At 39.6% G+C, this 24,079-nt stretch overlaps 1 long non-coding RNA gene across 1 annotated transcript; it reads left to right on the top strand.

The window, feature by feature from the left end:
- The first annotated feature begins 2,108 nt into the window (after positions 1-2,108).
- On the top strand, positions 2,109-23,756 carry LOC117998854. The gene is made up of 3 exons (XR_004676101.1): positions 2,109-2,140; positions 11,635-11,723; positions 23,705-23,756. It is a non-coding gene; the product is annotated as an uncharacterized LOC117998854 (long non-coding RNA).
- Positions 23,757-24,079: the final 323 nt, after the last annotated feature.

Below are 24,079 nucleotides of genomic sequence, written 5' to 3'. Positions count from 1 at the left end.
GAATCTTCTCTTTCCCTTTCCAGCCTCTTTACTGAGTTCCCTATACACCCTGATTAAATCATTGCTATTCCTTTCTCTCTGAGCATTGCTCATCCTGGTCTGCTTCTTTGCCTTTTCTGGCTTAGCACCTCCTCTTCACCATGTCTACTTGATAAAATCCTACGCTCAGTGAAGACCAGTGCCTGTGCTCTCTGAACTCCGGGATGTACCCTATCTCCCTCCTGGTCCCACCCTGAAAGGATTTCTCCTTCTGAAAGCTCCCATAGCACTTTTTCTTTATTTGGCTATGTCTAGAATGTTCCCCAGCCGCCCAGCCTTGTCACCTCCTATTCATTCTAAAGTTTGAGCCATAAGTCTTGTCTCCAGCTGCTGGGTCTCCATCAGTCTCCTTAGATATACACTGGACGCTTACCTTGGTCCATGATGCCATAGGTCATTAGTCTTTTTTTTTTTTTTTTAAAGATTTTATTTATTTGAGAGAGAGTGCACTCTCAAATTTATTTATTTGAGAGAGGGGGTAGGGTCAGAGGGAGAAGCAGACTCCCCACTGAGCAGGGAGTCCTATGCGGGACTCGATCCCAGGACTCCAGGATCATGACTTGAGCCGAAGGCAGTCACTTAACCACCTGAGCCACCCAGGTGCCCAGTCATTAGTCTGATCATTCCAGTAGTGTCTGTCACCCACTCGCACGAGTGGAAACTCCTCTAGGGGAGGAGGGGTGCCTGTTTTTCTCTCTGCTGTATCCTCAGTGCCTGGCAGAGAAAGCACTCAGTAAAGGCTTGTTGAATCAATAAATAAAGTCTACTACTTGCCACATACTGTCTTTCTGTATAGCTGTTTATATCCATGCCTGTCACATCTGTGTCACTGAGAACAGGGGCTATGTCATATTAATCCTATTTGGCCCTGTAGCACCTAACTCAGTGCCTTGTTGATCATAAGTGCTCACTAAGTATTTGTGTAGTAAAAAACACATGAGCACAGAAACAGAGAACCCTAGCCTGAAGCCTACTGCAGGCATTTCAAGTGGTGCAGTAGCTGACTGTATGGGCAGGGGGGAGACGGAGCCCACTTCAGGTGTAGTACGAGTCTTCTCATTTTAGTAAACAAAACACTTGCAGTGGGTTTTGAAAACCTGGATTTTCAGATCTCATTCATAAATGGTTAAGATGGTTTTTTTCAAGGAAAAAAAAATTCTTAAAGCAGAGATTAAAGCATAAACCCTTTCAATAACAAAAACAAAAGCTTCCCCTTCAGCCCCAGGTTTCCGATGGAAGGGCCTTTGCTCTGGAGATATAATATCCCGTGTTTACCATCTTTCTTTTAAATTGCCCAATCCATCAGGAGGGGGGATTTGTGCCCCACCTGTGGCGAGACATGTTAAAGAGACCAGACATTTGATTGCTGTGTTTAGATTTATGGGGATTGAGATGACCCTGAAGATTAAATGAAGAAGCAACTGTGAAAAAGAAACTGAATCAGGGAGAAAATTGATTTTTAAGTTGAAGACATATTGGTGTGGAGAGGTTTAAATGAGATAGGGCAGAATGATAAGAGCCAGGTAGGTGGGGGATGGGCTCCCTGAGGGGAAGCCACCTTGGTTAATTGCAGGCTGGTGTAATCCTGGTTGACCTTCAGGAGGCTCTGAGAAGGATGATATCGTGAGACTTGGGTCTTGAAATCACATTTAGTGAACACCTAATCAGAGCTACAGATGGACTTCAGATTTGATCCTCCTGATGAAACTGATTTAAGACAGGGTAGAAGACAGATAATCAAGAGTGACTATGAGATGAAATTCCTCAGAGTTATTTTTCAAAATGCGAGAGGCAGCAAAAATATATTGCCGGCTAAAACAAAAGAAATTTAATCAGTGAAGATAAAAATGATTTTTTTTTTTTCCCAAAGCGGGGAGAAATGTCTTGGGAACTTTCCCCAAACATCTAAGTTTCTTTAAAGGAGATCTACTCCCGCTTACCCAAAATCGATTTATTTCTGCTTCCTTCTAGGTCCCTGGTCTCTCATCTGATCTTCTATGTTCGCACTATAACACCATTCCTTTTTGCCTTTTCTCCAACATCTTATGGTGACTTCAGAAACCCCTCTCCAGGACTGATTATGGAACTTCAGTGGTATTCAGTATGTTTTGAGTCCTTGCTGTTTACTTAACAGTATTGTAGGATTTAAGCTACAGGTCCTGTTCTCAAGAATTTAAGGGACTTTTAAAGGATACAAAGCACATATATGAAGTAATGAAAACACATTTAATCCATAGACATTTGTTTAATAGGAGCTCCCGAGAAGGAAGAGGGATCCTTTGAGCTGGCCCATTACGGTAAATTACCTGAAGGAGATGGGACTTAGCGCATGGGAGAACAGAGAAGTCATGGATAGTGGAGTGTGGGGTAGCACAGACTAAAAAGTCATGGAGCCCAAATTGAACATGGAGGTGTTGAGTGGCCAGTGAGGAGACTGACCTGATAAGACTAGAAGTTCCTTAATAAGGAAAAGTGAGGATCAACTGAAGTATAATCTGTGGATTTTGGATAACTGTGGCAAAGAGAATTATATGTTCTGAGGACATGATTATATAACTGTTAAATCATTTATATGTTGCATAGATATATATGCATAAATACATGGAAGGGAACACCAGATCCTATAATTGCATTTCTTTGTTTCTCATCCTTGAAGCCATTCTGTTGACACCCACACACCCACACCCACCCACACCCACACACACCCACACACACCCACACGGTATGCAAACCACTTTGCTAAACGTAAAGCTCCATGCCGAGCTTAGTTAATATGATCGATTTTTCTGGGTGGGGGAGGGAAGATAGGAAACTTTGTTCTGAGCACATTCTTCTTTTTAGATACATGGGCTAAAGAGATTAATCTATGACCTTCCGCATGGGGAGTACAAATTTCTAGATACAAAAATTCCATTAATGAATGCAGTGAGAACAAAATTATGGTAACTAAATGGTTTTAATACCAGATTGTTCTTTAGAAATGTACATTTAAAAAAAATATGGAGTCAAGATGTCTGGGCAATTAAAAATGTATCAGGAATGAAATAATATCTCCTGATGTATAGGTAAGAGAGATGAGTAAGAAAGGATTTGCATTTAGTAATATTTTAAAAAGAATAATGAAGCTTATTCAAGCACTGAATTTTAAATCATAGCAAACTAGAGTGATAAAGAATAAAAGAATAAAATGCAATGTATTGAGAGGCAGCATGCATTGTTGAATAAGTGAAGCACTGAGTTGAGATTCTATAAAAATTTCAAATTCCTTGTGCAAACTCAATTTCTCTGTTTTAAAGGGATACTACAAAATAATAATAACTACCACCACCATCACCGCCACCTTTCCTAGATCTTGGCTTATTTGCTCTCAAACCACTCTCTTATACTTCTCCTGCTCTATTCTGAGGAGCAGGGGGCCTGACTGTGTTTCCAAAGGTCACCTGTCAGCTGACATTTTGCTGTGTTGAGGTGTGGGAGGGCGCTTGGCAGGAGATTGGAGGGTGGGAGGGAGGGAGAAAGCAGGGTATTTCTCCACCCCTCTCTGCTTCTCCACTATTCTAGTCAGTCCAGACTAGCCTCATTGTTCTGGCTTTAGTTAGGTGACCCTGCCCCTGGGCTCTGGGAACAAACACCTCTCTTCTACTGGGTTTGGAGGAAGAGACTGCTTGTGCTGCTAATCTCTCAGTTGCTTCACTGTTCCCTTTGGTCATTCATCTCTTCCATCATCTGTTTAACAAAATCCCCTCTGTTAAATTCCCTCTGTTTTAAATCCTGTTTTTCTCTTTGGACCCTGACTGCTATGCTAGTGTCATATATAACACAAAGAATGAAATAGTACAGTAGATCGGTCTGAGATATTTGGAGAAAGGCAGTTAGTTATACAGGCTCAAATAATAATTTTATATGATACCTCATGAATCTAGAGCAATCATATTGAACACTACAGGCTTTCCCAGAAGCATTACAAGGCTTACTCATGGGGTAAAAATCTCCTGGTGGCTCTGAAATTATTTTCTAAGTATTGCTTTCTAGATTGTCACTAAAATATTGACAAATTCCCAAGTTCTGGGATGTATCCAATGTATATAATGTGAAGGCAACCCAGATAAATGCTTCCCAGTGTTAAATTTATTTTAGCTCCTTTGACAGGGATACATGCTTATTTTTGTGTGGGCAAGTTATTGTAATGTTTTCTCCATTGCCTAATTGATTTGGCCAAAGAGCAGCAGGTCATGGTTGTATCAGTAAATCAAGTATATTTCAAAAACAGCTCTAGCACTGCTAATATGGATAATATTGTAAGAACTCTGTTAGCCTGGATATCCTGAAAGTCCTGATTCTGTTGGGAAGTCTTTTTGTAAGATACTGCCTATAATGGCTGAACTCTATCTGCTCCTCTGGTACTTTGACTGTCCATATCATTTTTTCTCAACTGTGGTTTAAAAAATGCTTATGCTGGAATCACCTGGGGGGTGCTTGTTAAAAACACAAATGCTAAATCAGAACCTCTGGAAATAAGGCATGAAAACTTGAATTTTAATAATAAGATTTTTTTAACCTACTAGAGTTTGCAAAACATTGGGTACCAATAAACGCAGAATTCCCATTTGTCTCTATTTTATCTCCTCAAGGAGATCAGTGGCTTCCAGAGGAAAGTTTTCTTCTGCTAATCTGTCTTCCCTACATTGCCTGGCAGAGTAATAAGCAATTAGTAAATGCGCAGTAAGTATTTGTAGAATTGATCTGAATTCTTTTATCAACCCAAATATGAGGAGTAATTTCTTGAGCATTATCTTAATGATAATGATTATTGTTGTTCTTTAAAACAATGAACAACACTGACATAATTATCTAGCAAAAGTAGGTAAATCTACATTGAAAGAATAGAATGAGCATTAATAGAAAATTTGCAAGCATTGATGAAACATATAAGGATAATGATAATGGACATTATAAAATAGGAATTTAAAAAGAACAAATCATGCCAGAAAAACTTGATTGCTTTTTTTGATAGAGCTACAAGATCAGTAGATAAAAGTAATGTGAAATTGTAGATGTAATCTATCTCAATTTTGGTAAAGTGTTTGATAGTGTCACATAAAATTTTCCATCTTGAATTAATTGAAATTGGCTTTGGTGTGAACCTCTTGTTGTCTGCTAGATGCTACAAAAGTCTATAACACAAAATAATGATGCATCTTGTGATGAGCTATTTCAGAAATGAAAACTAAGTTTGCCTTTGGTTGCCATCTTAGTGTTTGATTTGGAGGCTGTATTTAAATATGTTGGTGACATTTTACATTTGTGTTGTGTTGCATTAAAACTTGTTGGAATCACTACGGAAAGAGAAATTATACAAAGATGTGTTAAAATATCATAAATATTCATATTTTGTATCATTGACAACCTTCAGGCTTTTAAATATTCTACCAACTCACACAGTTATGTTCACATATAGCCTTTTCTAGACTGTGAATATACAAGCATATGCCTATTTCAAACATATTAAGGGTTGCCAGATTTATCAAATTAAAATACTAAATATACTTAGAATTTATTCTCAAACACAGATGTATTAAGAGATCTTAAGAAAAAGTTATAAAAAAATGATAATTATACTTACTCGTCTAGGGTTGCTGGGTCAATTCTTTCAAGGCTAACCTGCTTTTATGGACTAATACAAGTGTTTGATCTGAAGTATGATATGGCTGTCCAAATAGGTATGTTTAGGTGTGAATGAGAAATAGCAGATTGAAAAGGACGTTGTAATTTTCGGTTTTCTATAGTTCTGAGGGAAGTATCTGAATTTTAAAAATTGTGGAAAGTGATGAGAATATTTAGTGCTAAAGGATATGATTCACGTATGTCAGAAAGATGAAAATAATTAAAGAAATGAATATTTATAGTTGATAAAAATGTTAACTAAAGGGGTGTGGTGGGTTGAGGAAGGTATCTAATAATATCCAAAGAATATGAACATTGCAGAATTAGCTACCATGGTACATGAGTATCAATGAATGACATTAAGTAAATGAAAATTTAAGAAGAGTGATACCAAGGTGAATTATTTTAATTATAAAACTCTTCTAAGAAATTATTGGGTATTTAAATATGTTAAGTATATTTACTTTAGTATATATTTATGTATTTTAATATATTTAAAATTAGACTAAAACCCAGCATATACGCAGACTTAACTAGAGATAACTTATTTCTTATTTTCTTTCATTGTATTAATTTTATATTTTTCTAGATAAGAGAACTAATGATAGTTAACTTTAATTCAGTGCTAAGCATCATACTTTCACTAAGCACATTTGTGGGGGTTAGCACTTTTACAGGGATTTTATAAATCCTCCCAACAACCCAAGAGGTAGGTATTCTTATCCTCATTTTATAGCAGAATCTGAGACTTTGATGACTTAAATGACTTGGCCAAGGTTGCATAGCTTGGAAGCTGGGATTTAAACCCAGGCCTGCCTGATTCCTAAACCTGTGCCTTTATTTATTTATTTATTTTTATTAAGTTTTAAATTTTAATTCCAGTATAGTTAACATACAGTATTATATCAGTTTCAGGTATACAATATAGTGAGTCAACAATTCTATACATTACTCAGTGCTCATCAAGATAAGTGTACTTTTAATCCCCTTCACCTGTTTCATCCATGCCCCTACCTACCTCCCCTCTGATATGCTTTGCTTTATTTTATTTTATTTTTCCAAGTTATTATTTAAACTCCAGCTAGTTAACACACAGTGCAATATTAGTTTCAGATGTAGAATTTAGTGATTCATCACTTACATACAACACCCAGTGCTCATCACAAGTGCCCCCCACTTAGCTATCACTCATTTAACCCATCCCCCCACCCACCTCCCCTCCATTAACCATCCGTTTGTTCTCTATAGTTAATATCTGTGTCTTGGTTTGCCTCTCTTCCCCTGCACCATGCTCATTTGTTTTGTTTCTTAAATTCCACATGGGAGTGAAATCATATGGTATTTGTCTTTCTCTGACTGACTTATTTCACTTCATATAATACTCTCTAGCTCCATCCACATCATTGCAAATGGAAGGATTTCGTTCACTTTTATGGCTGAGTAGTATTCCACTTCTTTATCCATTCATCAGTCGAGGGACATTTGGGCTCTTTCTGTAATTTGGCTATTGTTGATAATGCTGCTATAAACATTGGGGTGCATGTATCCCTTCAAATCAGTACTTTTGTATCCTTTGGGTAAATACCTAGTAGTGCAATTGCTAGGTCATAGGGTAGTTCTATTTTTAACTTTTTGAGGAACCTCCATACTGTTTTCTGGAGTGGCTGCACCAGTTTGCATCCCCACCAACAGTGTAAGAGGGTTCCCCTTTCTCCGCATCCTGTTGTTTCCTGTGTTGTTAATTTTGGCCATTCTGACTGGTGTGAGGTGATAAAAAGATGTTGAGCATCATCCTTTCATGTGTTTGTTAGCCATGTGTATGTCTTCTTTGGAAAAATGTCTGTTCATGTCTTCTGCACATTTTTTAACTGGATTATTTGTTTTTTGGGTTAAACCTGGACTTTTAATCATGAGGCTTTGCAGGCTCCCATGAAGACAATGGGGGCTTTGATTCAATTCACAAAAGGGATTATTATTGTTTTAAATAGTAAGCTTCACTGTTGCTTTTGAAATCATTCAATTTACTCAAATTTGATTTAAGCACAACTCGTTTTTTAATGTTCTACATATTTTTAAATTTTTATTAAGTTTTTAATTTTAATTTCAGTATAGTTAACATACACTGTTATATTAGTTTCAGGTGTACAGTATAGTGATTTAGGCATAGCTCTTTAAAGGAACAGATCTGTTGGGTAAAGTGAGATGTAGGTCTGCAGTGCTTAGATTTCCCTTGATTGTCAGAGACTTCAGTAAACCCCACCTCATTCATACTCTATATGGATAATTATCTAAGATTCATGAGCATAAACATGCAATTTTTAAACAAGATTTATTTGTTTTAGAGAGAGAGAGAGCGTGTGTGAGCATGAGAGTGGGGTGAGGGGTAGAGGGAGAGGCAGAGAGAGAATCTCAAGCAGACTCTCACCTGAGCGTGGAGCCTGCCGCAGGACTCAATCTCACAACCCTGAGATCATAACCTGAGCTGAAATCAGGAGTGGGACACTTAACAGGATGAGCCACGCAGCAGGAACATAAACATGCAATTTAAAAAAATTTTTTTTTATGGATTATCTTCCAGGACTAGTGCTCCCAGAAGATGTAAGCATTCCCTCAGAGGAAAATCTGATATTTGAGCTTAGTGGAAAATATTTAACTCACAGAAGATCTGACTCTATTTCTTCTACTCCTTCTAATACCACTGTATAAATAATGGTATTTTAGGAAAAAAATTGTATTAAAAGGAAGGAAATATAGGTGGTTTTTTTTTTTTTTTTTTTGTATGTTCTTTAGTTCTTTAACCTCTCTGGTCTGAACTACTTCATAAAAATTAGGATAGCATTTATGGTCTCAGGTTTTGAAAACTGAGTGCTTAGCTTCAAATCTGAGCATGAGAACATCTGCTTCTGTCTAAGATGGAGTGAAAGGAACTAGATTTACCTTCCTTCCTGAAATGACTAGAAAGTCAGGCAACGGGGCGCCTGGGTGGCTCAGTTGGGTAAGCATCTGCCTTTGGCTCAGGTCGTGATCCCAGAGTCCTGGGAACTAGCCCCCCGTTGGGCTCTCTGCTCAGTGGGGAGTCTACTTCTCCCTCTGCCCTTCACCCTGCTTGTGCTCTCTCACCCCGCTCCTGCTCTCTGGCTCTCTCTCAAATACATAAATAAAATCTTTTTTAAAAAAAGTCAGGCAACATATGTGACATTGGACAGCTTTTAAGACATTGGACATCATGTCATGAAGGACATTGATCCTTGAGATATGGGAAACAAATAAGGTGAGTCCGGTAATTGCACTTGCTCACTGCCTAGAGAGTTTCCAGGCTAAGGTGTAGGCAAGGGGAACCCAGTTAGATTAGGGCAGTTCCCCTGAGTTGAGATGACAGAGCTAAGATTCTTAGGAGGCCAGGGCCAGAATTTATAGGATAGAGTGTTACAGAGAAGAAAGCCATAGAGAGAGAGCTCCAGAAATCTGGAGTGTCCCTCTGGAGTCTTGGGCTGAATGATAACCAGCTCATTAAGGAGAGGAAACTACTAAGGATATAGGGAGGGAACCACCTGCAAGGTTTAGAGAGATAATACTAGGAGCTCACACAAGCCTGGGACAAGTTCCTATTCCTCATAATTCATGGGGCATCGGGTAGTGTATTCTGAAAAATTTTGCCTTAGTTGTGGAGATTACTTAGCCCTTCACTAAAACACTGCTCTGGTCCTGCCTAGCAAAGCTTAAAACCAAGACCTGAAAGAATTAAATTCTTCCCAAGTAACTTTACAACATTCCAGAATACAGCTCAAGAAAAGAATATAAAAGTATCCAACATCCAGCAATGTAAAATTCACAATGACTAACTTCCAATAGAAAATTACCAAAGCTAAACTTGACCACTTATCAGTGGCACCTTGAGTAAATATTCAGATTCTCTAATCCTCTGTTTCTTTTTCTTCAAAGTAAAGATGATCATAGTACATTTCACAGAACTGTGAAGGGCAAATAACTTCATATATGTCAAGTACTTAGTGCAGTGCATGGCATATATTAAGTGCTCTATAGATAATAATCATGTATTACTGTTACGGGTTATTTGTGAAGAACTGCATTTCTTTTGCAGACCTTTGGGATATCTGCTAAAGACCCTTCCAACTCTAATATCTACATGTTCATGAAGTACAGAACAGTGCTTAACATTGTTTAAAGATCCCTTCTTTAAGGTACACTTTGGTTTTTAGCAGCATGCCCCGATTTTATGATGATTAAGTATTTGAGAATTTACTTAGGGTAACAAGAATATAAGCACTTTATCTTGACAGACAAAAATCTGAGTTTTGTCAGTTATAGATTTTTATCTGATGGAAATAACAAACAGAAAAAAGAAAATACTGCCATAAAAATGTCATTATTTGAGAGCCTTTTCTGACAGGAAAAAGGGAGACCAAGATTGACCGGAAGCTCCTTTTGATTGCATCATCTGCCAGAATCTCAGTCAGCTCTGTTATAATGGCCTCTCAGGACCCCTTATGCATCTAGCATCATCTTACGGTCTCATGTCAGTTTTTCTCTGTCACTGATCTCATTCTAATCCCATCAGGATCATGGGACCAAGGGTGCAGGAAGGACATGATAGAACAGTGCTACCTCAGCTCTGATGATCCCAACTCTGGCTCTGATCATTACTATTTGGAACATCTGTGGCCAGATCTATTAATTGTCTTCCTAATGCAACTATATTTTTAGCAAAACAGAATAGAATCCATTAATTTGGTGCTACAGAACCTAACATAAAAATATAAACTAATTGAAGTGATTTTAATTTAGGATGATTTATTTCTATTTCCTTTCATTTTAGTGTATGACTGTTATTTCTAGCATTAAGCAGATTTCCAATACTTTAATGTTTAAGGGTCCTACCCTATTATTTTCTTTCATGACCTTTCTTTCTTTGGTTACTGGATTCTTCATTTTATTTTATTTGTTTTTTAAATGCTGGCACACTGCACCTCCAAAGGTTGTTAGCATTTGTCAGCTCTCAGAATGACAGTTCTATTCAGTATAGGAGACAAGTCATTTTCTTCCTGAAGAAAGGGGAAGCTAATCTCCTCCCACAGTAACATGTTTTGAGAAACATAATGCAGTGGGAAAATGTACCAATTATTTCACTGCAAATTGTCTCCCTTCTGCTAGATAGACAATCATATCAACATTTTCGGACTTTTTTTTTTTTTTGCAGTTTTATAACATAGCTCGCCTCCTGCAAAGTTAAACTTGATGTTAAAGAAAATGAATGAGGGTTCCATGAACTATATGAGTGATAATGTATTGCTGTGTGGTTCTGGGCAGCTATCATTTGAGATTTCATTCCTGTTGATAGCTTCCATCCAAGCCCTTTAGAAAGAATATTTGTTTTCTATCATACAGAAGCAGGAGTGGGGAAGACGCTGGATGGGTTACTTATTCTTCATAAATTTGGCAGGGGAAATTAGATAGAGGGTGTTTATTATATATCCGCTTCCCTCTGACCTCCTTAATGATTAGAGGGCAGTGGGAAGAGGGGAATAACTTCATTCTTGAGTCCATGTGCAAACTGGTTTGTGCATAGCTTTAAGATTTAGTGTCTGACCTGAGTTCAAGTCCTGGCTCCTGCGTATGCTGGCTGGGTGGCCTCTGGCAAGTTGCCCAGCCTCTCCAAGGCTTACTTTGTGCATCTGTAGAATGGAGATGACCATCGTACCTTCTCTGTGTAAGGTGTTTTGGAGGATTAAGGGCCCATCGCACTCAGTGCTATACCCAGTACTCGACAGAAGCTTAGGATGATGACCGTTGTGATCATTACCATGGTCTTAGGCACATATTTAAGTTAAATGAGTTTACAATGATTATAACCTCTTTTAATGTGAAATTAGCACTGCACAAACTAAATTTTGTACTTTTCTTTCCCCACAGAGGATACGCAGTATACATGGAAGTGGGTATTACAGTTCCTGACTCCTCAGAAGTGTCTGGTTCATGTTACTCCCCTATTATATCTGAAGGTAGGTGAACTTAAATTAATGAAAAGTTTAGCTCTTTAAAAATACATGTAGCACTGTTTTCAAATCGAGATTAATAATTCAACCTGATAGCTGAAAAGTATTCATCTTACCGGGACCTGCTTCAACAGTTAGATAACATCTTAATTTTTAGGCTGAGGAGACTTTTGTGGCTTATCTATTTCAACCATTGAGTTTTATAATTGAAGAAACTGAGATGTAGAGTGTTTAATTTTTTTCAGGATTATGTAATTTATTGCCAACAAAGTAGAACAGGAACTCTGATTTCTTCCAGCCTAGGTGAGCACTTTTTCCGTAGTATTTTCCTGTCACTCATTAGCTCTTTTGTAACTTTAGCATCATTTTTATGCCAACAGTGGGCACATAGGAGGTCTCATAAGCATAAAAGTAAGTTACCTATCCTTGCATACTGTTTACTATATTAATTTGCCTTAGAATTCTTTGTTCGGTGAAGTTCTAGTCAAAGAGTTACAAATTTGGAGTTAGTATTATCCAAATGACTATTACTTTATTATAATAGTGCCTGTAATTTCATGGCACTTTGTATGGTTTTTAACAGGAAACAATTCATTTGCATGCCTGTGCATTTTCCCATCTTGAAAAGATAAAAATTAAGCTTTTTAGAGATAATAACTCAAGGAGAAACCCAACCAGGTTTTAATTTGACAACATAAGTCACGTGCATGCTAGATTCACAGCTTGCATTTTCCCCCTTACTATGCAATTATCTGTAAATACTGTATGTGCTGGGCTAAAATGCTAGGAAGTCTACAATTACATTAATGTAGCTCCTTAATTGCATATAATGGGATTTTCAGGCTACTGCAACCTATCACATTTATCATATTCCTAATAAAATTACTCAGGTTTTTTTTTGTCAGAGATCTTTTTATTTACTCTTCATTTAATTTAGAAGAACTTTAAAAATAATTTAATTCTTGAGAAATTAAATCATATGTAATGAAGGAGGAAAATATGCAATCCAGGTTAAGAGCTGAATCCACTTAAGAGGCAGTTATCCAAAACCCCAAGTCTTGTTGATGAGACATTTTGTGCCCCGGGCAGCAAACACTAACAAGTGAGTCATGCTAGGACTCTGCTTATAAGATTCCTAGCTGTCCCTTGGAGAGGAATATGAATGTTCATAACTCCTTTGATGTCTGATGTCAAAAACAGGTATCCCTTGATATATAGAGTAGATGTATGCCCCTCCAAATTTAGCTTCCTTTAAGGCAGGTTTCTTCATGTTAGTCCCGTTTGCCTGGATGGCCATTAAGAAATCCAACTGGCATTTCAAGACTAAAGAATCTCCAGCATATATAGTTTTAAGTTCCTAATAAGAGAAAGACGCTGGTTTATAAGAAAAGGTTAATAGTATTCAGAAGTCACTGAAAAATACCCATGCTGACCCTCAAAATACCAACCTCGGTTTAAACCTGTAGTGGAGAAGAAGGACAGAGGCAAGTGCTAAGGAGCTGGCTGAGCAGGAGGGGACAGCAGGCCCTGGTGAGTTCACCATGGGGGCTTAGAGCCTGTGTGGGGTGGGCACAAAAGGGCCCAGTTATGTATTGGCCTGCTCCCTCTCTCCTGTTCATCCCATTCTTTCACTTTGTATCTCTAGCCTCATTGCACTTGTTATTTGCTCAAAGCTTTCCGTTCTGGTGTATCCAGCCCTCTGGTTGAATCATCCGTTCCTCATAGTCTGGCAAGAGTCTTGGTGTACAAGTGTGGGGGCAGCCAATCCCCCTTTTTTTTTCTGCTTGGGGGGAAAACCATGACATAGAAATGGAAAGTACATGCTTGCTTTTTATCTTCCTGGTCTCCTCCCACCTCTGTCTTCCAAGACAGTGGTAACCTCTGGCTCAGTGAAAGCTTCCTCTGGCCTGTAGTCTCTGGCTCCTGAGAGTTTCCTTTTTGCCCTGGAATGCAAAGTTGGTAGAGGAGTAATGCCCTGTTCTAGCAGTGCTAAGCTCCCCAGGAAACAGCGGGGCAATGATACTCTGGTCTCGGAGCACTGGGAAAAGGAGAGGGACAGAAGGGGCAAAGAGAAAGAGTGAGTGAGCACATGTATGTTTAGAGGTGGAGGATAAATAGTGGTCTGGAGACATTTGAAGGTAGAAGGTCTCTAGTCAAGGTCTGATTCATCCAAGTGCACTGGGGACCCTCAGGGACAGTATAGCATGATGGTAACAAGCCCAGGCACTTGAGCGAAGATTTAAACTTCTAAACAAGTTCTTGGCTGTGTGACTTTTGACAAGTTAATTTATCCCTCTGTCCCCAAAGTGGGGGTAACAACTTTTATAGGGTTGTGGTGAGGCCTTAGTAAGGGGCAGAGGGAAAGTGTTAATAATGTATTAGCAGCCCTAGAGTAGAAGCCCAACCCTTATTTCTGCCTTTCTTATTATGTACCTTGTATTAGTTTTGGGGTCAAAATGTACATCTTTGGGTAAAATTAACAGACTTAGTTTTTTAGAGAATGTAGGTAGCATCTCTTTGCTTCCTGTTACATATATACTGTCACTGTGAAATGCTTCTTGGTAGGCTGCTCTATCTTGAGAAATATTTGCACTGTATGCAATACATATTTAACACGTGCGGGGAGTGAGGATGCTCAAACACTAGAGGCTTTAAACTGTAACATCTCTAATGACAAAAAGGCTTTAAGGCTTTCTTCCCTAGAATTATGTCTGCATATTTTCTATGAGCCAGATGCCTTCTTTCATGAATTTTTTGGGGGTAATATCTCAGTCTCCCTAGTCCCTGATTCTAAGTACTAAATACCATATCTGCTGGTACTATATGGAGGTCAGATGGTGAAAGTCCTGGCATTTATCTTTATTTTACTGAGAACCATCATTCGGGTCTTATTGGTAAACATAAGAGTGATGAAGTGGATGTTAGGAGAATTTCTGATGTTCAGGTTCTTACGCTTTGCCTTGTGCAGGGATTCATCGTGTTAGTTAGACAAATAAAAGAAGTACCAAAGCTTGGAATAATTTTTAAAGATTTTATTTATTTATTTATTTGTTTGTTTGTTTGTTTGTTTATTTGACAGAGAGAGACAGCGAGAAAGGGAACACAAGCAGGCAGAGTGGGAGAGGGAGAAGCAGGCTCCCTGCCGAGCAGGGAGCCTGATGCGGGGCTCGATCCCAGGACCCTGTGATCATGACCTGAGCTGAGGGCAGATGCTTAACGACTGAGCCACCCAGGCGCCCCAGAGCTTGGAATAATTTTTTTTCTCAATGTAATGGAATTATAGTTTTGAAAATGTTGAAATAGGGTGCAATGTGTAGAGGAAAGCTCTTTGTGGCTGCCCAGAGAGTGTGAGAATGTTTAGGGCCAGTGCGTTATTTGCTAGACTGCCTGCCTGCTTGACCTGATGCATTGGCATGTGAAAGAAATGAATCTTGGGAGAGAATTTATTTGGGTCACCATAGCAACAGAAGGGGGGTGCAAAGATCGGTCTGGAAACCTATGAAGAATGCACACAAGTCAGTATGACAACTGCAATACCTACTTCTCTGAGTTTAAATGTTTCAGGGAAAGTCTAATATTTAACTTTTCCAGTGGCATTCAAACTTTTCTTTGGCCATTGGTGGTTAATGTGGCATGACTCAGACTTTGATGTCTGATGTCTTTTTAAGAAGTTAGATTCCTGCGGGAATTCAGTGACTATTACATTTTGAGTCATAATACTCTTGTGGCAGTCTAGCAGGAATAAACTTTTTCTTTTTTAATTATCTTGTTCTATCTTTTTGGTTTCTGACTAATAAAAAAATGTTCTTTTTACCGGTGTGTACTAATATCGGGTGCCCTTCTTTATCATCCCATTACTGAGCCGAATATTTTAAATGTCATTTAGAAGAACATCATATTGAGCTGCTTCACAAAGAAATGCCTTTCATGTTGGGATTCAATGTGGGAATTTAATTCAGCCTTGCACTGAGATGCTAGAAAGATTAACAGATTATGGGATGAGAATGGAAATGTAAATGACAGACCAAAGACAGTTGAATAGCTGCCGTCTTGATTTCCCCAGTAAGAGACAGATGAGTAAAATAAAGCACATGAATTTGAAAAAGAGCAGGTATACCTTTGTTTGAGATCTCTATGCTAGAACCCGGGTGTTAGGATATGTAGATACATGGAAATCTGAAGAGGGTATGGCTTCCAAGACAATGACTTCTTCCAGCCCACCATATGTTTTTCTCTTCACCTTGTCCCAAACTCAGTGTTTTTCCTGCTGCATTTCCTGCTTCAGTTTCTTGAGTTCCTGCATGGAATCTACTTTTAGTTCCTTCTAGGCACTGAGTAGGTTGACCAGTGGTTCTAGTTTGCCTGGGACTGTCCCATTTTTGGCCTTGAAAGTCCCAGGAAACTCCACAGTCCCAGTCACACCAGGCAGGTTCCCTATCCCAGCACCATGTGTTCTTTGCATATTTCTAACTGCTTCCCACTTTCTGTTTCTCTCACTGCTCTGTTCTCTGCCACTTGATGATTTGCAAATGATCCAGACATGCACTATACAATATGTTAGCTACCAGCTACATGTGATTATTTAAATTTAAAATAAAGTAAAATAAAAAATTTAGTTCTCAGTCTCTCTTGCCAAGTGCTCAACATGTGGGATGGTGCAGATATAGAGCATATCTAGGATCTGAGACCATCCTATCAGACTGCGCTGATCTATGTAACTGAGAATGGGGGTAGAGGCAAGCATGCAAGTGTTTCCCAAAATATATGGCTTTGGTAGAATGTTAGCTGGAAACGTGAAATGTTGGAAGAACCATATAATCGTTAGCTTCCACTTTCTTTGAATTTCTCCTTATACCAACTATGGAACATGTAATAAGGCTATCTGTCATCCTTATTGGGTCATTCGTCAAACAGGTGCTGAGATACCATGATGAATGATAGCATCTGCCTTCTAGCAACTTGTGGTCGAAAATGAGAAGAAAAGTTGTGATAGTTATCATATAATAAGACTCTTCATGAGACCCATTAAGAGGGGTTGATGTACAGTTGTGGTCGGTAGTACAGAGCAAGGAACTAAAGAAGCAGGAGGCAGTGCATGTGTGGTGAGGGGCGCAGACATGGAGCTGGACTGCTTGGGTTTGGATCTTGCCTCTTTCCTCCCGCCACCAATTTACTTGCTGTGTGTCTTTGGGCAAGTTTCCTAACTGATCTGTGTCAGGGTTTCATTATCTGTAAAATGCGGAGAATAATAGTATCCGTCTCACAGGGTTGTAATGATTGAATGAGTTAATACTCACAAAGCTCATGGAATAAGACCTGGCATGATAAGAGCTATATAACTGTTAAATGTAATAAGCAAGAAGGAAGTGTAATTGAGACGCAGAATGTGAAAAGCGAGTTTACAATAGCATGGGAGGATTAGAGAACCACAGGCTTTCTAGAACTGTAGGAGTTAAATGGTGGTGGTGGGGTGGTGGCCATGCTAGTGGTGTGTGTGTGTGTGTGTGTGTGTGTGTGAGTGTGAGAATGGGAAGTAGGGAAGGAGGAGAAAGGTGGGGGGATGGAGGAGAGAGTAGGTGGACATATAAGTGGGGCATGCCAAAGAGTGGAGACATGATTCTGTAAGTGATGGGAAGTTGTTGACTTTTTTAAGCAGGGAAGGGAGGAAATTAGATAGGCAGCTTACAAGGATCCCAGTCCAGTGGGCTAGGAGGATGCATTTGAGAAGATTGACAGCATCTGAAATATGAGGAGTACTGAAAGGAAGTGACAAATTTGAGAGATATTCAGGAGGTTAAAAAAAAAAAAAGAATTTGGTGGTTAACTGGCTATGGGGAATGGGTGAAAGGGAGAAGTCTTGTGTAACAATATAGCACCAGTTAGCCTAGTATACTTGAAAATAAGAAACCGAGTTAAATTTGGGGGCTAATTTCAAACACAGTTTTCCCTGCCTCTAGAAGATGTTGTTATAAAAATATGTGATTATTCTTACTTATGGCTCTATTGTAAACTCATAAATGGAGTTTTAATTTTTTTTTAAGAAAATTTCCCTCTGATATGGAGAAAGAAAGAATTTGAGGGTGGAAAGCAGTAGAAAGTTTAACATCATTCTGTTATTCTAAGTTATTGCTTGTCTTTGGAAAAGTAATAAAAGCTTATTTCTTTTATAACTTCATCTGTGTACTCAGGGCTGTCACATTAACCCCACATTAGTATTAGATTTTAACAAAGGACAACATGGTAGGAAGAAAGATGTTTGCTAAATCTAGAGAGTGGGCCATATAATTTCATTTTTGGAGGGTTTCTAATATTTTTATTTTTTCATTGTCTTGAAAATGATATTGAACTTTGTCAAATAACTGCAACAGAAAACAAAGGCTGTGTTTGAATAGTACTTGGGAGGTGTTGCTAAACAACATAAGCTGGGGCTTCTGTTTCTTTACTGGTTTATTTCTTGGTAGCATTTTGGAGCCAAAGGGGAGTTGGATCCCTTGCTTGGAACAGAGTTCCTTACGTTCATTTCTGGGCTGAGATGTGTTGTGAGGATGATCTTTGCCAGTGTGTTCCTTTCTTTTCTTACTCAGTGAGTTTGGTGATTCCGTTATAAGACCTCATATAATCTTTGGACCTCCAATGGCTAATGAGCTTTGGTCCTCAAGCCAAAGCTGGTTCCTGATGCTCAGAAAATTTGACACTGTCCTTGACATGTTCTTTCTGAACCCCTCTTTCCTTACAGCTCTTTCTGGGTCCCAGGCTTCCTATCCCAGGTGATTCAATCCCAGATGTTTCCATGGGTGGAGGACCTTTTCATCTAACCCCCCACCCCTGGGTATAGATATACTACTCCTCAGACCATTAGTATTTTTTGTTTCCCCTCTTCATTTTGCTTCTTGGCCTTAAGAAGATTAGAAACAAAGGGAGAAGCATAGGGCTGCATATTTGTATTTCCCACAAGGCTTGTTGGAATATAGGGGAGAAGCTGGAAATGTCAGGTGAAATGGCATTAAGCAATGGTCTGTGGGCTTCAGTTATCAGTAGCATACCTGCCTCATGGCAGTAATAAGCAATTGATAGTTGTGAGATAGTTTTGGCATTTTTCCAGAAATATTTTCCTCGACTTTCTGATTTCAGGTGAGGCTAGTACTTCTATAATTTCCCTCCCATGGTACGTTGCTTGAGCCTTCATTAATATCAAACTATAATAATTTTAGTGGCTGACATTTTAGGTTACATCTCATGTTTCAGGTACTGTGCTAAGTACTTTACCTTTATTCTCTGTTTTAGTCTTTACTATCACCTCCTCAAGTATGTACAGTTATTATCTATACAAGTGAGGAAGCTGAAGGTCAGAGAGGTGATAGATTTATAAAAAGTCACCCAGTAGACAGTGAAGGAGCTGGGATTCTGATCTAGGTGGTCTGGCTCTAGAATCCATGCTCTTAGCCAGTATCCTCTAAGTATTACTTCCCCCGCCAGCCACCAGCCTTCCCCACACACACCTTGCTTTATTAGAAAGTGCTACGTGGAGTAACGAAGTCGACAGAGATGCCACTCTGCAGGATCTTGCAGAAACCAGACTTCCTGTGCCTTTCCTGTTAGACGCAGTGAGCATCTAAGTCTTGCTTCTCTGTGGTTCCCAAAGTGCTCCTTAGAGACGGAGAGAATTGCTAAAACTCAGCATCTGTGTGTTGAGTTTCCACAAGAGTAACATTTTGATAGCAGTAGCCCGAACTCCTTGAGGAGTAAATCACAATATTTATCATCCCCATTTTTATAGGTGGAAAAAGGGACCCAAAAAATAGAAATCGCTTTCCAGGTTTGAGTTGCAGGTCTTCAGGGGTGACAAAAGCATGGCCAGAGGGCTCCTGGGTGGCTCAGTTGGTTAAGCGACTGCCTTCGGCTCAGGTCATGATCCTGGAGTCCTGGGATCGAGTCCCACATCGGGCTCTCTGCTCAGCAGGGAGTCTGCTTCTCCCCCTGACCCTCCCCACTCTCATGCTCTCTCTATCTCATTCTCTCTCTCAAATAAATAAATAAAATCTTTAGAAAAAAAAAAAAAGCATGGCCAGAAGATAAAGATATCTCAACTTTCTTCCAGCGTCCTCTAAGTTTGGGGCTTACAGGATTCTTTTTGCTTCTCCAGCTTATGTAATACCACACCGAGTATCTGATGAGAGCTCACACAGTTGCAGCAACAGGTTGTCCTGTGGGCCCAAGTTGGTTGATTCATTTAATAACTGTCCTTTGTTGTGCTCTTTCCACTCAGGAAGGGCTCCCGCTTTTTCTTCTGTGCTTAATCACATTGCCGTTTGTTGCTGAGAGCGGCCACAGAGGATTTTTATTCTGGTCATTGCCTCATTACCCTTGCAGAAAGTAGCCACGGGCACCATGTAGGTGGCATTCACAGTGGTTTTCAGTAGACTTGGCATTCCTTTCTGTTCTTCCAAAACGCAGCTAAGCACAACCTCCTGGATGCTGCTCAGCCACGGGTCGAGTCCTGTTACAAGAATGCTGCTGCGGTCGCCCCAGCATCTCCGTGTGATGCAAAGCGTTTTTGGCTACAGCACCCATCTTTCAGAAAGCGACATGAGACCCATTTATGCCTTCCGGCTACCATTTCCTCTCCTTCCTTTCATCTTAATCCCTTCTGGAGCATGGCTCCATCTCAGTATGGTGAAATTCCCAGAGACCCCTTTCAGGATAGCGCGTACTCCTCCAAATTACGCAGCGCTACGCAAAGCCCACCTCTCTCTACGAGGATTGCTGCAGGCCCCCAAGACGGTCAGATTCCAAGGCGGCTGCTTACCCACTGCGCTGCTTCCGGTACCATGAGCTGCTCCTTTATCCTTCACTAGTCTGCAGGCCCTCCGAGGACCCCGCGCAGCGCCTGGGATGTAATAGGATCACACGGAGAAGGCGCCCATAATGACAGGGCCGCTGAGGAGTGGCCTCAAATGGGCTGCCTGTTAGTTCTCTGACAACTCCTCTGTACCTTCTCTTTCTCCCTTCAATACGTCTAGAGCTTGAGCCGGAGCATCTACGCTCTCTACCTCTGTGTGTATTCTCTCTCTGGATTTATCATCGACATCCTCTGGCGACACTGTCATCTCTTTCAACCTCTGCATTTCCGCACTTGAGCACCTGTGCTGTTTCTCATCCCCAGCCCACACACGCGCAAGGACACGTGCAGACTAAATCCTCTTGCAGACTGCGTCCCCCGAAGGAGTTACAAGTTTACTTCCTTTCGGGGGGGCGCCTGGGTGGCTCAGTCAGTTAAGCATCCGACCCTTGATTTCAGCTCAGAGCACGATCTCAGGGTCGTGAGATCGAGCCCCATGACCTCACGGTCTTGAGATCAAGCCCCTCATCAAGAGCCTCATCAGGCTCCACGTTCAGTGCAGAGTCTGCTTCCGATTCTTTCTCCTTCTCCCTGCCCCTCTGCCTCTCCCTGCTCACGCTCGTGCCCACCCCGTCACATAAATCTTAAAAAAAAAAGTTTTCTTCCCTTCAGGCAGCAACCTTGGTTCCCTTTTCTGGCTACATAGTTCCCTTTTCTGTTGACAGATATACAAAACTGACTCACCAATTCCAAATGCCTTTCCCTTATAACCTCCTAGATCAGTGGTCATCACATTGTTTTGTAAAGGGCCAGATAGTATGTATTTTAGGATTTGTGGACTATACGGTCTCTATGGCAACTACTCAACATTATGATGTGAAGGCAGCCATGGGCAATGTGTGAACCAATAAGTGTGGTTGTGTTCTAATAAAACTTTATTTTTAAAAAAAGCCAGTAGGCAGGATTTTGTTTGTGCACCATAGTTTGTTAACGTCTGCCTAAACTGTATGTTTTTTAGCCTGAAATCTTTGAACCAGTAAATGGGATTCCCAGTATAATTTCTGTGATCAGGTCCAGTCCAAATTGCTGTGTTTTGTTCACAGCAGTGTTACCCCTGAACTCTTCTGGAATGTGTGCCCAGATACTTTTAAAACTTCTCTCTCACGCTAATTGAAGCTTTCCACTGGGTTCTATTTTCTGCTGCTTTTTCAGATCTCTGTTGATTTAATCCTTTTTAGAGTTCTTGCCTTAAGGAAGTTCTTCTGTTTAACTTCTTTGGTTCTCTACACCCTTTTCAGTCATAGCTATGTTGCCTTAAAGTCATTGGTTTGGTTTTAGAAAGCCTGGATCCAGATTTGTTTGTTCTTTTCTTTCTTGCCAATTCTATAAAGAAGATAGTTTCTAATACTGGGAAAAGCATAGACATGGTAGGTAAAGCATGGAGTCTAAAAGATTCATTGGTTCAGCCTCAGTCCTTTAGTTATAGACAACAGAAGTCACTCTAGGTTGTTTAACTGAAATAGCTTTATTACAGGGTATTGGGAAATTTGCACTTTCCAGGCCTGGCAAATGAGTTTGCTTGCTATGCAGCCAGAAATAATGCAGCCAGCAGAAACATTAAAAGATTACAAGGTGCTTCTTTAGAGAAGACCCCACTACCAACTCTGCTTGCTGCTTATCATTCTTACGAATTGAACACATAACCTCCTCAACCACTGCCCTCAAAGAACCAAAGGCTTTGCCCTGTGCTTGCCAGAGAATCCTATCTCTCTGCTTGTTGCTCACATCCACCTTCCTTGTCTTGCATGGGTATATCTACTTGTCAAACCTAGGTTGTATATAAAGCCAGAACCACAAGAGAGGCTGAAAACTAACTCTCTAGCTTCCATAGTACAGAAAGATACAATGGAAGAGAATAGAATGGGTTAATGGTAAACAGCTATTTACTGGCCACGACCTTGGGTGAATTACTGTTTGAATTTTCCTATAGATAAAAATGGGGATAAAAGTACATTTCTGATAGTGTTGGTCTGATTATTTTCAAAACATCTAAGACATAATAAGTGCTCAATTAATGGCTATTATTATAAATAGACAATAAATGAATATTTTAACTATATAAGGACACCATGAGCATGCTAAGGAAATTTTTCCTTATGTTTAAAAGCATACAAAAAAATAAGAATGGAGTATGCTTCTCACCTTAATAATTTTAGTGTTCTGATTTGCTGACATTCTCTCCTTTGGTCAGTTCACACTAATATCAAAATACTCTTAACTCATGTATTCACTAAATTCAGTGCCTTCAGTTGAATGCCAACCTCTAAAATGCACCCTCATCTTTTTATTCATAAAACATGGTTATCAAATGTACACATGATCACTGTAGAAAAACGGAAATATAGGAAGTGTAAAGAAGAAGGTAATGATCACAGGTAATCAATGCTCATTTATAATAAAGTAAAAAGGCATTCATGGCAGCAAATTGAGATGTTCATGGCTTGATGCTAGTGGAATTGAGGGTCAGGTTCAGCAAAAATTTGAGTACAGGCCACTGTGGGTAGTGTTTAAACCTCTGTTATTGGTTTGTTTCTCATTAACAGTTGGGGAGGCAGCTGTAATTATCACCCTCATTTTACGGTGACCACTGTGTGGTGTCTCAGTTTGCATCTTGAGAGGCCAGGATTCCAACGTGGGTATTCACACTCCAAGTCCACCTCTCTTCCCATTGTCCTGTATTTCCTCTGTTTTTATGAGTTGTGTTGCCCTGTGGTCAATCAGTAATGCACAGGGACCGATTCCTGCTGTTTCTGCTGTCACAGTGAGCCATTCTTAGCCCCTCAATATAGAGTGAATTAGTATCACTGTCTTGGTTTGGGATGACGATGTCTCGCCTAAGATTGTGCCAGTTGGTTGCTTAAAAATAACTTTGAGTGATGACAAAATGAATTGACAGCACAGCACAAGAGCTTGTTTATTGTATTATAATCATGAAGGTGTGAATTTTGTTTTTTGACTGTATGTGCTTAGCACACCCTAGGATCTCAGTTAAATATCTTTTGAATTCAACTCATGTTTGTAACAAAAGTATTTGACCTATGGGAAAACATGTGTCTAAATTGTTTACTAGTGATTGGCCTATTTTCAGGAATTATTTCCGGATACATTTATCAAATGGAAATAAAAGGTGACAACAAAGGAGTACCACCTAATTTAAAGGTATTTGACTGTTTTTTAAATGTTTTAAAATACATTTTCACATGATACTTGAGTTTATAGTGGGATGAAGTAAAAATAAAAAGGACATCCTGGATATGTGCAAGATGCATCAGTATTCCCCTTTTACATGTTCCTTGTGACCTGAGCCCCATTCTTTTCCTTTCTGTATTCAATGACAGTACATTCCATAAAGTGTCTAAGCCCTGTTGTTGTTAAACCTATGCAAGTAGTTCACCATACAAATATCTATTCTCCACTGACTCAGTCTCACCAGAGTTAAAAACAAAAATAGAAAGAAGTCACC

This window comes from Mirounga leonina, unplaced genomic scaffold (assembly GCF_011800145.1).
Source record: "Mirounga leonina isolate KUSES-001 unplaced genomic scaffold, KU_Mleo_1.0 Mir_418, whole genome shotgun sequence".
Classification (NCBI taxonomy): Eukaryota; Metazoa; Chordata; class Mammalia; order Carnivora; family Phocidae; genus Mirounga; species Mirounga leonina.
This window is presented reverse-complemented; position numbering and strand designations above follow the sequence as displayed.